This window comes from Kogia breviceps, chromosome 4 (genome assembly GCF_026419965.1).
Source record: "Kogia breviceps isolate mKogBre1 chromosome 4, mKogBre1 haplotype 1, whole genome shotgun sequence".
In the NCBI taxonomy this organism is placed as follows: Eukaryota; Metazoa; Chordata; class Mammalia; order Artiodactyla; family Physeteridae; genus Kogia; species Kogia breviceps.
In genome coordinates, this window is record NC_081313.1 from 97,687,481 (window position 1) to 97,702,035 (window position 14,555).

At 35.0% G+C, this 14,555-nt stretch overlaps 1 protein-coding gene across 2 annotated transcripts in view; it reads right to left on the minus strand.

Annotated features, from left to right (window-relative positions):
• The window catches only part of DTWD2 (DTW domain containing 2), a 133,579-nt gene that overhangs the window by 6,732 nt on the left and 112,292 nt on the right, over window positions 1-14,555 (minus strand). The window lies entirely within an intron of this gene.

Genomic DNA, 14,555 nt, shown 5'->3' on the forward strand with positions numbered 1-14,555 from the left:
CAAAAGAAGATATACAAGTAGCAAATAGGTACATGTAAGAGGGCTCAACATGATTTAATATAAATTAAAATCACAATGAGAGGCTTCCCTGGTGGCGCAGTGGTTGAGAATCCACCTGCCAATGCAGGGGACATGGGTTCGAGCCCTGGTCCAGGAAGATTCCACAAGCTGCAGAGCAACTAAGCCCGTGCGCCACAACTACTGAGCCTGCGCTCTAGAGCCTGTGAGTCACAGCTACTGAAGCCTGTGCACCTAGTGCCCATGCTCTGCAACAAGAAAAGCCACTGCAATGAGAAGCCCTCGCACCGCAATGAAGAGTAGCCCCGGCTCACCGCAACTAGAGAAAGCCCGTGTGCAGCAACGAAGATCCAACACAGCCAAAAATAAATAAATAAAAATAAAATAAAATCACAAGGAGATAACATTTCACAATCATTAGAACAGTTAAAATCGAAAAGACTAACACCACCAAATGAGGATACAGCAAATGAAACTCTCATACATCGAAGTGGGAGTGAAAATGGTTTAATCACTTTGGAGAACTGACAATTGGGATTTTTTATTTTCTGGTTTATTCTTCCATTATTTCTTAAGCTGATAAGCATATGTCTGTGTGGGTGTAAATCTATATAAACACAGATACACACACACACACATACACACACACATATATATATACATATATCCTCTTTTTAGATAAAAGTAGCACACTACAGATATTTTCTCCATCAAGATAATATTTTAGCTGAGATAGAGTCAGACATGAGAAAGGCAATAGAAAACTGAATGTCAGCATTTTCGCCCTTTGATTCCTACTTTAATTAAATGAAACTCAAGTAATCTTACACTAATAAAGCCCACACTCTGAGCAAAATCACATTTAAAGACATGTGATGAGAAATATGGTTTTTCCACTGATTGCTTTTTGTTCAAAAAATTATCCTCTACAACTTGTTTCCTTTCCTTCCTCAAAAAGAGATGAGAGGGGGCTTCCCTGGTTGCGCAGTGGTTGAGAGTCCGCCTGCCGATGCAGGGGATACGGGTTCATACCCTGGTCTGGGAAGATCCCACATGCCGCGGAGCGGCTGGGCCCGTGAGCCATGGCCGCTGAGCCTGCGCGTCTGGAGCCTGTGCTCCGCAACGGGAGAGGCCACAACAGTGAGAGGCCCGCGTACAGAAAAAAAAAAAAAAAAAAAAAAAAGAGATGCGGGGGAAAGAAGGGGGAGGGAGAGAGAGAGGGAAGCAAAGAAGTGGGCATCATAAAAGATTCACTATAGAATGTATTGCCCTATATATGATTTTGGAATATATTCTTTAAAGCATATTTGACTAATTATATTTTAGATATCATATTAAAATTACCCTGCATTTCTACCAGTGGACAGGATGAAAAACAGATGCAGGGAGAGAAAGAGATGGAAGAAAATGGTTGAGAAACATGTATAATGATAAAAGAAAGCCTATGTTTAAATAACTGTAAGAATAACTCATGATGTTGATTAATTGTAATTACTAAAAGCTTTGATATTTCATCAGGTCAACTAGTAGAACAGAGTACAGACAACTACTGTTTTCAACACTTAATTCCAAGTCATCACTGGAGGAATTTATAACAAGCATCTGATTAAAACAAAATCTTTGGAAAACATGCAAAATTCACAGTGGATTTTGTTTATTGGAATTAATTTGATTTTTAAAAGAAATTTGTTATTTGGGGAGGGTGTTTTATTTCTTACTGTGGCTCACATGGCTGTATGAAAACAGAATTTGAAATATATCATTTGTTAAAAGACTTTAGAATATCCTTCACAAATCACCTCTCTGGGAGTTATCTAGTAACTGGTTATATTAAAAGAATATATATAACTAAGATCTGTCATATTATTAGGATACATGTTATTAAAGCATGCTAATGTGATCTCACGGCACCTCCTTTTATGCTTATGTGCTATATCACCTTCATCACACACTTAATTCAGTGAGTAAATGAGCAAGACTAAAAAGAAACGCTGCTAATCCATCTTCTTGAGAAGTCACAAGCATAATAATTTTTCAGAAACTGTCTCATCTTCATGAATAAAAGTTCAAGAAAATCCAAGGCAAAATTAACTATTATAAGAAAGGAAAAAAATTAACATATGATGAAAGTATGGTATGTAAAAAGAGGAACTACTGAAAGACCAATATTATTATATCAAAGTTGACAATAATTAATCACTTAATTTCAGTCATTTAGTTTCTCAGTTCCTGCTCACTTGATAAAAATCAGATAGCTGGACCTGATGGTATTAAAACCTATTTTTTAGTGATCAATCCCAAGATCATATAATGTATATGTAATCATAATGCTACATTAATTATATATTATTATTAATATATTATGTATAATTATTACATACAATCTTCATTTCCAATTTTTGGAAGCCATGCTGATGCAAAGAATGCTTCAATAATTTTGATCTTCTTGGAAGTTGGCTCTCCATGGGTAGAAGTTGTCTGAGTGCTCTTAATGTGACTTCTTTAGGAACAGGAGTATCATTGGTTGGTTTAGAATTCTCCTAGTATAGGTTGTAAGCCTATAATATAACTCCCATTTTAGAAACAGCCAACTCATCCAAATTTTACTTCTAGACTGAGCTTCAGATCTTTTCCACTGATTCTCTGGATTGGCTAAAATTTGAATTCCTTAAAATTCTTTTGTTGTTAATGCCTTCCTTTTTTTTCTTCCATTAAATTTTTTTTTTTTTTTTTTTTTTTTTTTTTTTTTGCGGTATGCGGGCCTCTCACTGTTGTGGCTTCTCCCGTTGCGGAGCACAGGCTCCGGACGCGCAGGCCCAGCGGCCATGGCTCACGGGTCTAGCTGCTCCGCGGCATGTGGGATCTTCCCGGACCAGGGCACGAACCCGTGTCTCCTGCATCGGCAGGCGGATTCTCAACCACTGCACCACCAGGGAAGCCCTCTTCCATTAAATATTAAATATATATTTAATATATAAGAATACCAGATAACAGTTTGACAGCTATGATCACTTTTCAGATGCCTTTTAAAAGGGTTTTTTCAAATGTCTCCTTCCTAGATAGACCTTTAGCTATTTTTGTGATTTGTGTCATTAATAGTGTGTAAGTCATAGCACATTCAGTGGTTTAGTAATGACCTTTAGGACTCAAAAAAATATCCAAAGGATTAACATGCCATGGCTTATGTTTGCATAACATATGTCTTTAAAATAATTTGCTATAATATAGTTAATTCTTTTGTCAAGAAGAATAAACTAAAAAAGACCTCAAAATTAAAATTTTAATCATCTCCACACACCCCCCGCCAACAAATGTTGTATTTTTATAATTTGATGGTGATTACATGTTATCTGTTCTCAGGTTCTTTTAAGACAAGTTTCATTATTACATAAAACTATTGTGCTTCTCAATTATTAAGAGTCACAAGACTTTCTAATCAGTTGATCAGCTTCCTTAAAGGTTTCTAGGAAAATCAATCTATTTTGCAGGCTTTCTGAAACAACCCTAGTCTAGAACAAGCTAAAATAAACTTTTTACTAACATTTTGAATTCCTTACCGGTGGAAGACACACATAAAAACCCTCCTTTCTTTTTTTTTTTTTTTTTTAACATCTTTATTTGAGTATAACTGTTTTACAATAGTGTGTTAGTTTCTCCTTTACAACAAAGTGAATCAGTTATACATATACATATGTTCCCATAACTCTTCCCTCCTGTGTCACCCTCCCTCCCACCCTCCCTATCCCACCCCTCTAGGTGGTCACAAAGCACAGAGGTGAACTCCCTGTGCTATGCTGCAGCTTCCCACTAGCTATCTAATTTACATTTGGTAGTGTGTATATGTCCCTGCCACTCTCTCACATCGTCACAGCTTACCCTTCCCCCTCCCCATATCCTCAAAAAACCCTCCTTTCTGAAGCACCATTTTTTCTATGATCTTTCACAAACAAGAATCAGTATCTGAGCTTATGAGCTGCCCTTTGAAGGAGAGGTACTAAATCTTTTCTTCTAGCCCCAATCCCTCAATCCACTTCATTCCTTTCATTTCCTCAGTTTAGTTCAACACTATGATCTAATAGTGATAAGAGTCCAGCTTTGGCATCAGACAGTTGCCAGTTTGAACGGAGACTTAACCACTTATATGCAAAATCTCATGCACTTGGACACTAAGTGCTATTCTAGAAAATGTACATATATTGTCTCATTTAATTCTCGCAAAGACCCTGTGAAGTAAGTACTATTATCTCCATTTTACAGATGAGGAAACCAAAGTACAGAGAGGTGAAGTAACTTACCCAAGGTTAAAAAATCAATCATGGTAAAGCAGATAAATGAATTTATAAAGTCTTCTTTGAGAGCTTGAGCTCTTCATAACTAGGCTAATAATTAAATGGATGAATTCTTAGGCAAATCCCAACATATAAAACAAAGCTATTCTGCTGGAAAGCAAGGCTGAGGGACTCCTGAATAATTTTAGGGTTCTTATGAACACAGTGTAAAAAAAAAAGATACAGGGGGAGGAGTCTTCTCAAGAATGAAAGTTTCTCACAAATGTCAATATCTATGTCTTGCTCCCATCTTCCCACGCTATGAAGCCTGTAAAGTTTTTACAGAAAGTTAAGATTCCAGGATTAATGTTGAAACTCAGAAAATTTGATAAATATAAGGCTAAATGGGGCATTAGTTATAGATAAAATGATAACATTGTGCTACTTCCAAAACACATTATTGTTTAAATTTTTTTTCTGAGTTGACCGGAGAAACTTCATTTCATAACAGTTTCCATCGTAAAGCACAATTCCGAAATTACCAAAGAACTTGTAGAACACATTGGGTTTAAAATTTAGTACTTTCTTACACATTAAAATGATAATTAAAGTTACACATTGCTTTTCCAACACACAAAAACTTTGATGTTAAAAATGCAAACATACAATTCAGAAGCCTAAAAATTAAGCACTTACAAATTTCAAATTTAAGCAAATTTAAATAATGATACAAAATTAAAATTCTGCTGAGTGACATATTTAATCAAATATTTTGACTAGTGTTTTTTCCTACTAATAAAAATGTTTAATCTACCACTGTTTTTCACATAACTCCAAGTAGTGCATATCTGAAGTCACTGAGAACTATGGGTATGGAAATATCTAGAGAAGGAAAGTAAAAACACATAGATTCATGAGATCACAGAATTGGAAGTTATCTTTATAAGTCAAATAGTAATCTCTACATTCTCAGGCATAATTATTCTTTTAAAAAGTTTAGAATGACAGAATTAAAGTTTAAAATAATATTGAAATATAATAATTTCTCTTAAATAAAAAAAAGTTTTATCTGAGTTTTTAAGCTTCCTCTTTAAAAAAAAAAAAATAGAGGCATGAAAACAAAAATTCCTTAAGATTATTGGCTACCATCTCTGGTGGTGCAGTGGTTAAGAATCTGCCTGCCAATGCAGAGGACATGGGTTCGAGCCCTGGTCCAGGAAGATCCCACATGCCGCGGAGCAACTAAGTCCGTGTGTCACAACTACTGAGTCTGTGCTCTGGAGCCCACAAACCACAACTACTGAGCCCATGTGCCACAACTACTGAAGCCCGCGCACCTAGAGCCTGTGCTGCACAAAAAGAGAAGTCACCGCAATGAGAAGCCCGCACACCGCAACAAAGAGTAGCCCCCACTCACTGCAACTAGAGAAAGCCCGCAAGCAGCAACAAAGATCCAATGCAGCCAAAAAAATTTTAAAAAAACAAAACATTATTGGTTACAATAACTTCAGAGTGATTTTAGTAAATTAACAAAACATTACACCATTAAACAAGCCAGAAAGAAGAATGTGACTATAGATTACACGTCTTGGCATTACCTTCTGCTGCTATTTTTCTCAGCAATACTTAATGGAGATGAGTCTCTGTTGAATAATGCTATAGAAACTAACTTTTGTGATATCTCCTGAAATTGAAATTGTCCAAACTAAGCATGTCTATATGTATGCATTTATTCATACTGGGCTTACATCAATTTATATCCTTTATTAGGAAACTTAGAACAGAAAATAATTTAGGATATTAGAAATTGATTTACTAGTCTCACCTAAGTAATAACCAATTTTATAATGTCTTGCTAGTGAAACATTTTCTCACCAAAGATAAATTTCATTTAACAATTATCATTTCTACTCATTTCAAAAGCTGTCATGGCTTCATAAACAGCTATTGGAAAATAAATCAAAAATTAGCCTAGGTGTGAAATAAAGCACACATTATATAATTACTTCATAAGTTCAATTTGTCACATAAAATTTTTATTTTAAAATTTACTGAGTTAAGTTGTACACTCTTTTACTTTATTAACAACAGTTTTCTATAACCTTGAATTAAAATAATGTGCATGAATTGGGAGACAGAAAAACACAGCAACTAAAAGCCTAAGAAAGGAAATTAGATTTATTTAAATTTAACTCTACACAATAGTATGACCTCAAACATGATTTAAACTCTCAGAGCCTAAAACATTAACAACCTTAAAGAATGATTGTGCTTTAAGATGCTAATATATGTGAAGTGCTCAGCAATGCCTGCCATACAGTAAGCAGGCAATACAGGCAAAGATGTTGATGACGGTGGTACTGATGCTACTGATGTTAACCAGGATAGTGCTAGTGATGATTTACAATGCTTTCTTCACAATCTAATGAATAAGTGTGAAGCAATTCAGCTTTATCGCAATAAAGCCAGATGAGTGGCCTGACCAAGAGTGTGGGATAAGATAAAACTTAGAGCTAGAAGAATGTCAAATTTTACAGGATGGAAGAAGAAAAGCTATTGAACAGGTAGAGCAAAAGCAGTCTTAGAAGCAGGAGAAAAAACCAGAAAAGAGTTTCACTGAATAACAGAAAAGAACAAGTTACACTGCCAGGTAAATAAAATATTCCTAACAGTAAGAATCCTGAAAAAGGCAGAAATATTTTCATTAAAGATATAATTTATATACAAGGAAAATATTCATATTTTACTCTTTTGCCCTTTAAGTACATGATCTAAGCATCATTAAAATGTGCAATAATCCCCAAAGTACTGAATCTTGTATCTAAATCTTTGATATTTCTTTAAAACATTCCCAAACAACACTAAGTAACAGAAGAGACAGACCAAGAATTTATAAGAATTTATGCTGCAAGCAAAAGACACAGACTGGCTGAATGGATACAAAAACAAGACCCATATATATGCTGTCTACAAGAGACCCACTTCAGACCTAGGGACACATACAAACTGAAAGTGAGGGGATGGAAAAAGATATTCCATGCAAATGGAAATCAAAAGAAAGCTGGAGTAGCAACTCTCATATGAGACAAAATAGACTTTAAAATAAACACTATTACAAAAGACAAAGAAGGACACTACATAATGATCAAGGGATCAATCAAAGAAGATATAACAAGTGTAAATATTTATGCACCCAACAGGGTTGCACCTCAATACATAAGGGAAATGCTAACAGCCATAAAAGCGGAAATCAACAGTTACACAATAATAGTATGGGACTTTAACACCCCACTTTCATCCAATAGACAGATCATCGAAAATAAAAATAAATAAGGAAACACAAGCTTTAAATGATACATTAAACAAGATCGACTTAATTGATATTTATAGCACATGCCATCCCAAAACAACAGAATACACTTTCTTCTCAAGTGCTCATGGAACATTCTCCAGGATAGATCATATCTTGGGTCACAAATCAAGCCTTGGTAAATTTAAGAAAACTGAAACTGTATCAAGTTTCTTTTCCAACCACAACACTATAAGACTAGATATCAACTACAGAAAAAAATGTATAAACAATACAAACACATGGAGGACAAACAGTACACTTTTAAATAGCCAAGAGAACACTGACAAAATCAAAGAGGAAATCAAAAAGTACCTAGAAACAAATGACAAGGAAAACACGATGATCCAAAACCTATGGGATGCAGCAAAAGCAGATCCAAGAGGGAAGTTTATAGCAATACAATCCTACCTCAAGAAATAAGAAACATGTCAAATAAACAACCCTTACACCTAAAGCAATTAGAGGAAGAAGAACAAAAAAACACCAAAGTTAGCAGAAGGAAAGAAATCATAAAGATCAGATCAGAAATAAATGAAAAAGAAATGACTGCTTATTGAAGCAAAGATCAATCAAACTAAAAGCAGGTTCTTTGAGAAGATAAACAAAATTGATAAACCATTAGCAGGACTCATCAAGAAAAAAAGAGAGAAGACTCAAATCAATAATATTAGAAATGAAAAAGGAGAAGTAACAAGTGACACTGCAGAAATAGAAAGGATCATGAGATTATTAGAAGCAACTATATGCCAATAAAATGGACAACCTGGAAGAAATGGACAAAGTCTTAGAAAAGCACAACTTTCTGAGACCAAACCAATAAGAAATAGAAAATATAAAGAGACCAATCTCAAGCAGAGAAATTGAAACTGTGATTAAAAATCTTCCAACAAACAAAAGTCCAGGACCAGATGGCTTCACAGGAGAATTCTATCAAACATTTAGAGAAGAGGTAACACCCATCCTTCTCAAACTCTTCCAAAGTATAGCAGAGGGAGGAAAACTCCCAAACTCACTCTATGACGCCACTATCACCCTGATACCAAAACCAAAGATGCCACAAAGAAAGAAAACTACAGGCCAATATCACTGATGAACATAGATGCAAAAATCCTCAACAAAATACTAGCAAACAGAATCCAACAGCACATTAAAAGGATCATAAACCATGATCAAGTGGGGTTTATCCCAGGAATGCAAGGATTCTTCAATATACGTAAATCAATCAATGTGATACACCATAATAACAAAATGAAGGGTAAAAACCATATGATAATCTCAATAGATGCAGAAAAAGCTTTTGAGAAAATTCAACACCCATTTATGATAAAAACCCTCCCAAAAGTAGGCACAGACGGAACTTACTTCAATATAATAAAGGCCATATATGGCAAACCCACAATCAACATCGTCCTCAATGGTGAAAAGCTGAAATCATTTTCACTAAGATCAGGAACAAGACAAGGTCGCCCACTCTCGCCACTATTATTCAACATAGTTTTGGAAGCGTTAGCCACAGCAGTCAGAGACAAAAAAGAAATAAAAGAAATCCAAATCAGAAAAGAAGTAAAGTGGTCACTGTTTGTGGATGACATGATACTATAGAGAATCCTAAAGATGCTACCAGAAAACTACTAGAGCTAATCAATGCATTTGGTAGAGTACCAGGATACAAAATTAATGCACAGAAATCTCTTGCATTCCTATACACTAATGATGAAAAATCTGAAAGAGAAATTAAGGAAACACTTCCACTTACCATTGCAACAAAAAGAATAAAATACCTAGGAATAAACCTACCTAAGGAGACAAAAGTCCTGTATGCAGAAAACTATAAGACACTGATGAAAGAAATTAAAGATGATACAAACAGATGGAGAGATATACCATGTTTTTGGATTAGAAGAATCAACATTATGAAAATGACTATACTACCCAAACCAATCTACAGATTCAATGCAATCCCTATCAAACTACCAATAGCATTTTTCACAGAACTAGAACAAAAAATTTCACAATCTGTATTGAAACACAAAAGACCCCGAAGTGCCAAAGCAATCTTAAAAAAGAAAAATGGAGCTGGAGGAATCAGGATCCCTGGCTTCAGACTATACTATAAAGCTACAGTAATCAAGACAGTATGGTACTGACACAAAAACAGAAATATAGATCAAAGGAACAGGATAGAAAGCCCAGAGGTAAACCCATGCACATATGGTCACCTTATCTTTGACAAAGGAGGCAAGAATAAACAATGGAGAAGAGACAGCCTCTTCAATAAGTGGTGCTGGGAAAACTAGACAGCTACATGTAAAAGAATGAAATTAGAACACTAGGTAACACTATATAGAAAAATAAACACAAAATGGATTAAAGACCTAAATGTATGGCCAGACACTATAAAACTCTTAGAGGGAGACATGGCAGAATGCTCTATGACATGAATCACAGCAAGATCCTTTTTGACCCACCTCCTAGAGATACGGAAATAAAAACAAAAGTAAACAAATGGGACCTCATGACAAAAGCTTTTGCACAGCAAAGGAAACCATAAACAAGACAAAAAGACAACCCTCAGAATGGGAGAAAATAGTTGCAAATGAAGCAACTGACAAAGGATTAATCTCCAAAATATACAAGCAGCTCATATCAAAAAAAACAAAAAAACCAATCCAAAAATGGGCAGAAGACCTAAATAGACATTTCTCCAAAGAAGATATACAGATTGCCAACAAACACGTGAAAGGATGCTCAACATCACTAATCATTAGAGAAATGCAAATCAAAACTACAATGAGGTATCCCCTCACACCAGTCAGAATGGCCATCATCAAAAAATCTAGAAACAATAAGTGCTGGAGAGGGTGTGGAGAAAAGGGATCCCTCTTGCACTTTGGTGGGAATGTAAAGTGATACAGCCACTATGGAGAACAGTATGGAGGTGCCTTAAGAAACTAAAAATAGAACTACCATATGACCCAGCAATCCCACTACTGGGCATATACCCTGAGGAAACCATAATTCAATAAAAGTCATGTACCACAGTGTTCACTGCAACTCTATTTACAATAGCCAGGACATGGAGGCAATCTAAGTGTCCATCGACAGATGAATCGATAAAGAAGATGTGGCACATATATACAATAGAATAATAGAATATTACTCAGCCATAAAAGGAAATGAAATTGAGTTATCTGTAGTGAGGTGGATGGACCTAGAGACTGTCATACAGAGTGAAGTAAGTCAGAAAGAGAAAAACAAATACCATATGCTAACACATATACATGGAATCTAAAAAAAAAAAAAAAAGGGTCTGAAGAACCTAGAGGCAGGACAGGAATAAAGACGCAGATGCAGAGAATGGACTTGAGGACATGGGGAGGGGGAAGGGTACGGTGGGATGAAGTGAGAGAGTGGCATGGACATATATACACTACCAAATGTAAAACAGCTAGTGGGAAGCAGCCGCATGGCACAGGGAGATCAGCTCGGTGCTTTGTGTCCCCCTAGAGGGATGCGATAGGGAGGGTGGGAGGGAGACACAAGAGGGAGGAGAAATGGGGATATATGTATATGTATAGCTGATTCACTTTGTTACACAGCAGAAACTAACACACCATTGTAAAGCAATTATACTCCAGTAAAGATGTTTAAAAAAATTCAATACCTCTGTATATTTTTAAAAGTTTAAAAAAATAAAAGACAGATCATCCTCATAAATAAATGAATAAATACATATATAAATAAATAAAACATTGGCATGTTAATTCCATACTTCTTTATGGAAAGCATTAATTACAATAAAAGTATCACTATGATGATACAAAATGTTTAACAAATTGTGGTTTACTGTTATGTTGCTTTTCACCATCTGCTTAATGAAAGGTTCTGTACTTTAACTTACTATTATTTTATTAAGATTCCCATCAATTCCTTAATCCATATAAAAGCTATTTGCATATATTTAATTTATTGGCACTATCTAGAGCCTAATTCCATCTATCTGTATTAATTAGTTCTTTTTCTACTAGACAAGGTTAACAGTCTCAGCCAGAGACACAGACACATAAGTCTTTGTAACTATTAGCATGACTTTTATTTTTTAATAAAATTCTTTCCAACAACAGTACTCAATTCCAAGTCAATATCCTTTCTAGACTGAATCTCTGCAAATGCCTATCTGGACATCTTGCTTCCACTTCAATCTTCTTATAAATCCTTCTATATGCATCAGCCAAGTGAATTTCTAAAAACAAACTGATCACATTATTACTCATATTAAAATTCTTAGCTTGCCACTAGGCAAAATCCTTACCATGGTCTATAAACTATCCATTTCATGAAGGACACTCTTTCCCCACCTCCCTCACTACATAGCCAGACTAAGTATAAAAAAGTATTTACCTTTTCTTTGCCTGGCTAACTATTACTATCCTTCAGTTCTCAAATGCTAAAGAGGTCTTCATGAATTCCCAACTTCAATCAAATTGCCATTTTAAAGCACCCCTTATATGCTATTCACAGAATTTAATTTGTAATTATATACTGATCTAAGTGGCTATTTCCAGACAAAGTAAGCTCCATTAAGGCATGGATTATTTTACTTACAACTTACTGTATTCTAGTGTCAATAACAGTGCCCCATAGTGGCTGGTATTCAATAAATACTGGTTGAATGAATGAACGCTGATGATAATCATTAGAAAAGAAAAAAACTATAGCTATGAATTCAAACTCAGCAGTTAAATACTTAAATTTATGGGTTTTTTGTAACTTTACTGGGCAAGGAGACGTGGAAATGAGAGGTGGAGAAAGGATTTGTATAAAGGCATTAGGGTTCTCTGTCTGAATTTAAACTTATGAAGTTGAGGGAATTCCCTGGGCAGCCCAGTGGTTAGGACTTGGCATTTTCACTGCCAGAGCCTGCGCTCGATCCCTGGTCGAGGAACTAAAAACCCACAAGCTGTGTAGCATAGGCCAAAAAAATAAATATGTAAAATAAAGTTGATAAACAACTGCTTTAGTCAATTACTAAATTTTATACAGGAAAGGTGGAAATGGGAAACAAATATTATTAGTCATAATTTATCTCTTTTGAGGGACTTTAGTAAGTTGTGGTTTTGGTTTTTTGTTTTTTAGGTAAGACGTGGATTTATTTAGAAATACACATTCCATAGACAGAATGCGGACCGTCTCAAAAGGCAAGAGTGGCCTGAGGGCATGGGGTCATCTCAGAAAGTGAGAGCGGCCAAGGGAGAAACGCCCTCCACAGAGAGAGTTCGGCTGTCTCAGAAGGTGAGAGGCCTAGTAAGTTTATCAAGCAGGGAGAGCCCACTGACGTCACACAAATCCTTTCAGAACTAGAAATTTAGCCAGTTGTTCATATTACGGGAAAAGAAATGCAATTCCTTTTAAGCTGAAAAATTTGTAAAAAAAAAAAAAATTGCACTTTGTGAAGCAAATATAAACTGTTTAATGAAAATATATATATGTATATATATATATATATATATATATATATATATATATATATATATATAAGGTGCATATCAAATCCTCTTCTAGGAGTTTTTAAGGAATTACCTTCTTTTATTCTATGCAATTCTAACATTGTTTTCTATAATGCAAAATCTGAAAACCTTACATCTAAATATTTTCAGCAATTTCTTTTGAGATACTGGAAAAATTCAACCAGAGCAAAATTCAGCATGTTATTTAAATCTACAACAAGAACATAAATAAGTTATCTTTTTTCCAAACACTACGCTGTAATTCAAAGTGACATTTTTAGAGCACCTATTTGGAGAAAAAATTCTAAAGGGAATAAATGTCATGCGATTTTTTAAATTATAAAATCATATAAGGAAAGTAAGTCACAAAAACCTTTTCTATAATTATTATGTTTGTCTAATCATATATATGTACATAAACACATGCATAATTATTCTACCATAAAAATGGAGATACCAAAAGCTTCTAAACTGTCAACTCAAGAATATGTATAAACGGGCTTCCCTGGTGGCGCAGTGGTTGAGAATCCGCCTGCCGATGCAGGAGACACGGGTTCGTGCCCTGGTCCGGGAAGATCCCACATGCCGCGGAACAACTAAGCCCGTGAGCCATGGCCGCTGAGCCTGTGCGTCTGGAGCCTGTGCTCCGCAACGGGAGAGGCCACAACAGTGAGAGGCCCGCATACCAAAAAAAAAAAAAAAAAAGAATATGTATAAACTTGATACCATGGGAAGCCAGTGTTTCATGGTCAATTACATTATATCATTCATATGTTTCTAAGACATTTAACATTCTGTATAAAGTTGGAACTTTTAAAAAGATTTTCAAATAATCACAGACTCACTTTTAGTAACCACATCATTTCTATCTTCTTCCCTTAAAATAAAAATGTTTATAATCTTTTGCCCCAACTTCTCATAATAACATATTTACATTTAGTTACAGGTGCTAAAAGAAATTATAAAAAGATGAAGTGCCATGCAGAGGATATTTGTTGAAAAACTTATAAAATAAACTTTTACTTATAGTGAATGGTTTTGGAATTGTTTAATAATATTGCATACAAGTGGATACTTAAGTACTGTATCTGTAACAATGTAACATATATTAGTGGTCTTTTGACCACTAAAACGTCAGCTTTAGTTTTAAATTTAGATATACTTTATATCAGTGCAGAAAACACAGACCCAAATTTGGACTTACTGAAATTCTGGTGAAAGATAAATATGCTTATCTGAAAGTCTCAAGTGAGAGTAAATGCTGGGCTTGGTGATTTTCAAAAACAAATATCCTTAGTATTAAGTCTGACAAGACAGCTTTGTAGACTAGCATATAACTCAAGGTTAACATCTCATTAGCAAAATATTAGAAAAAACTTTGAATTTGTGCTTTTACTTTCAATAATCATC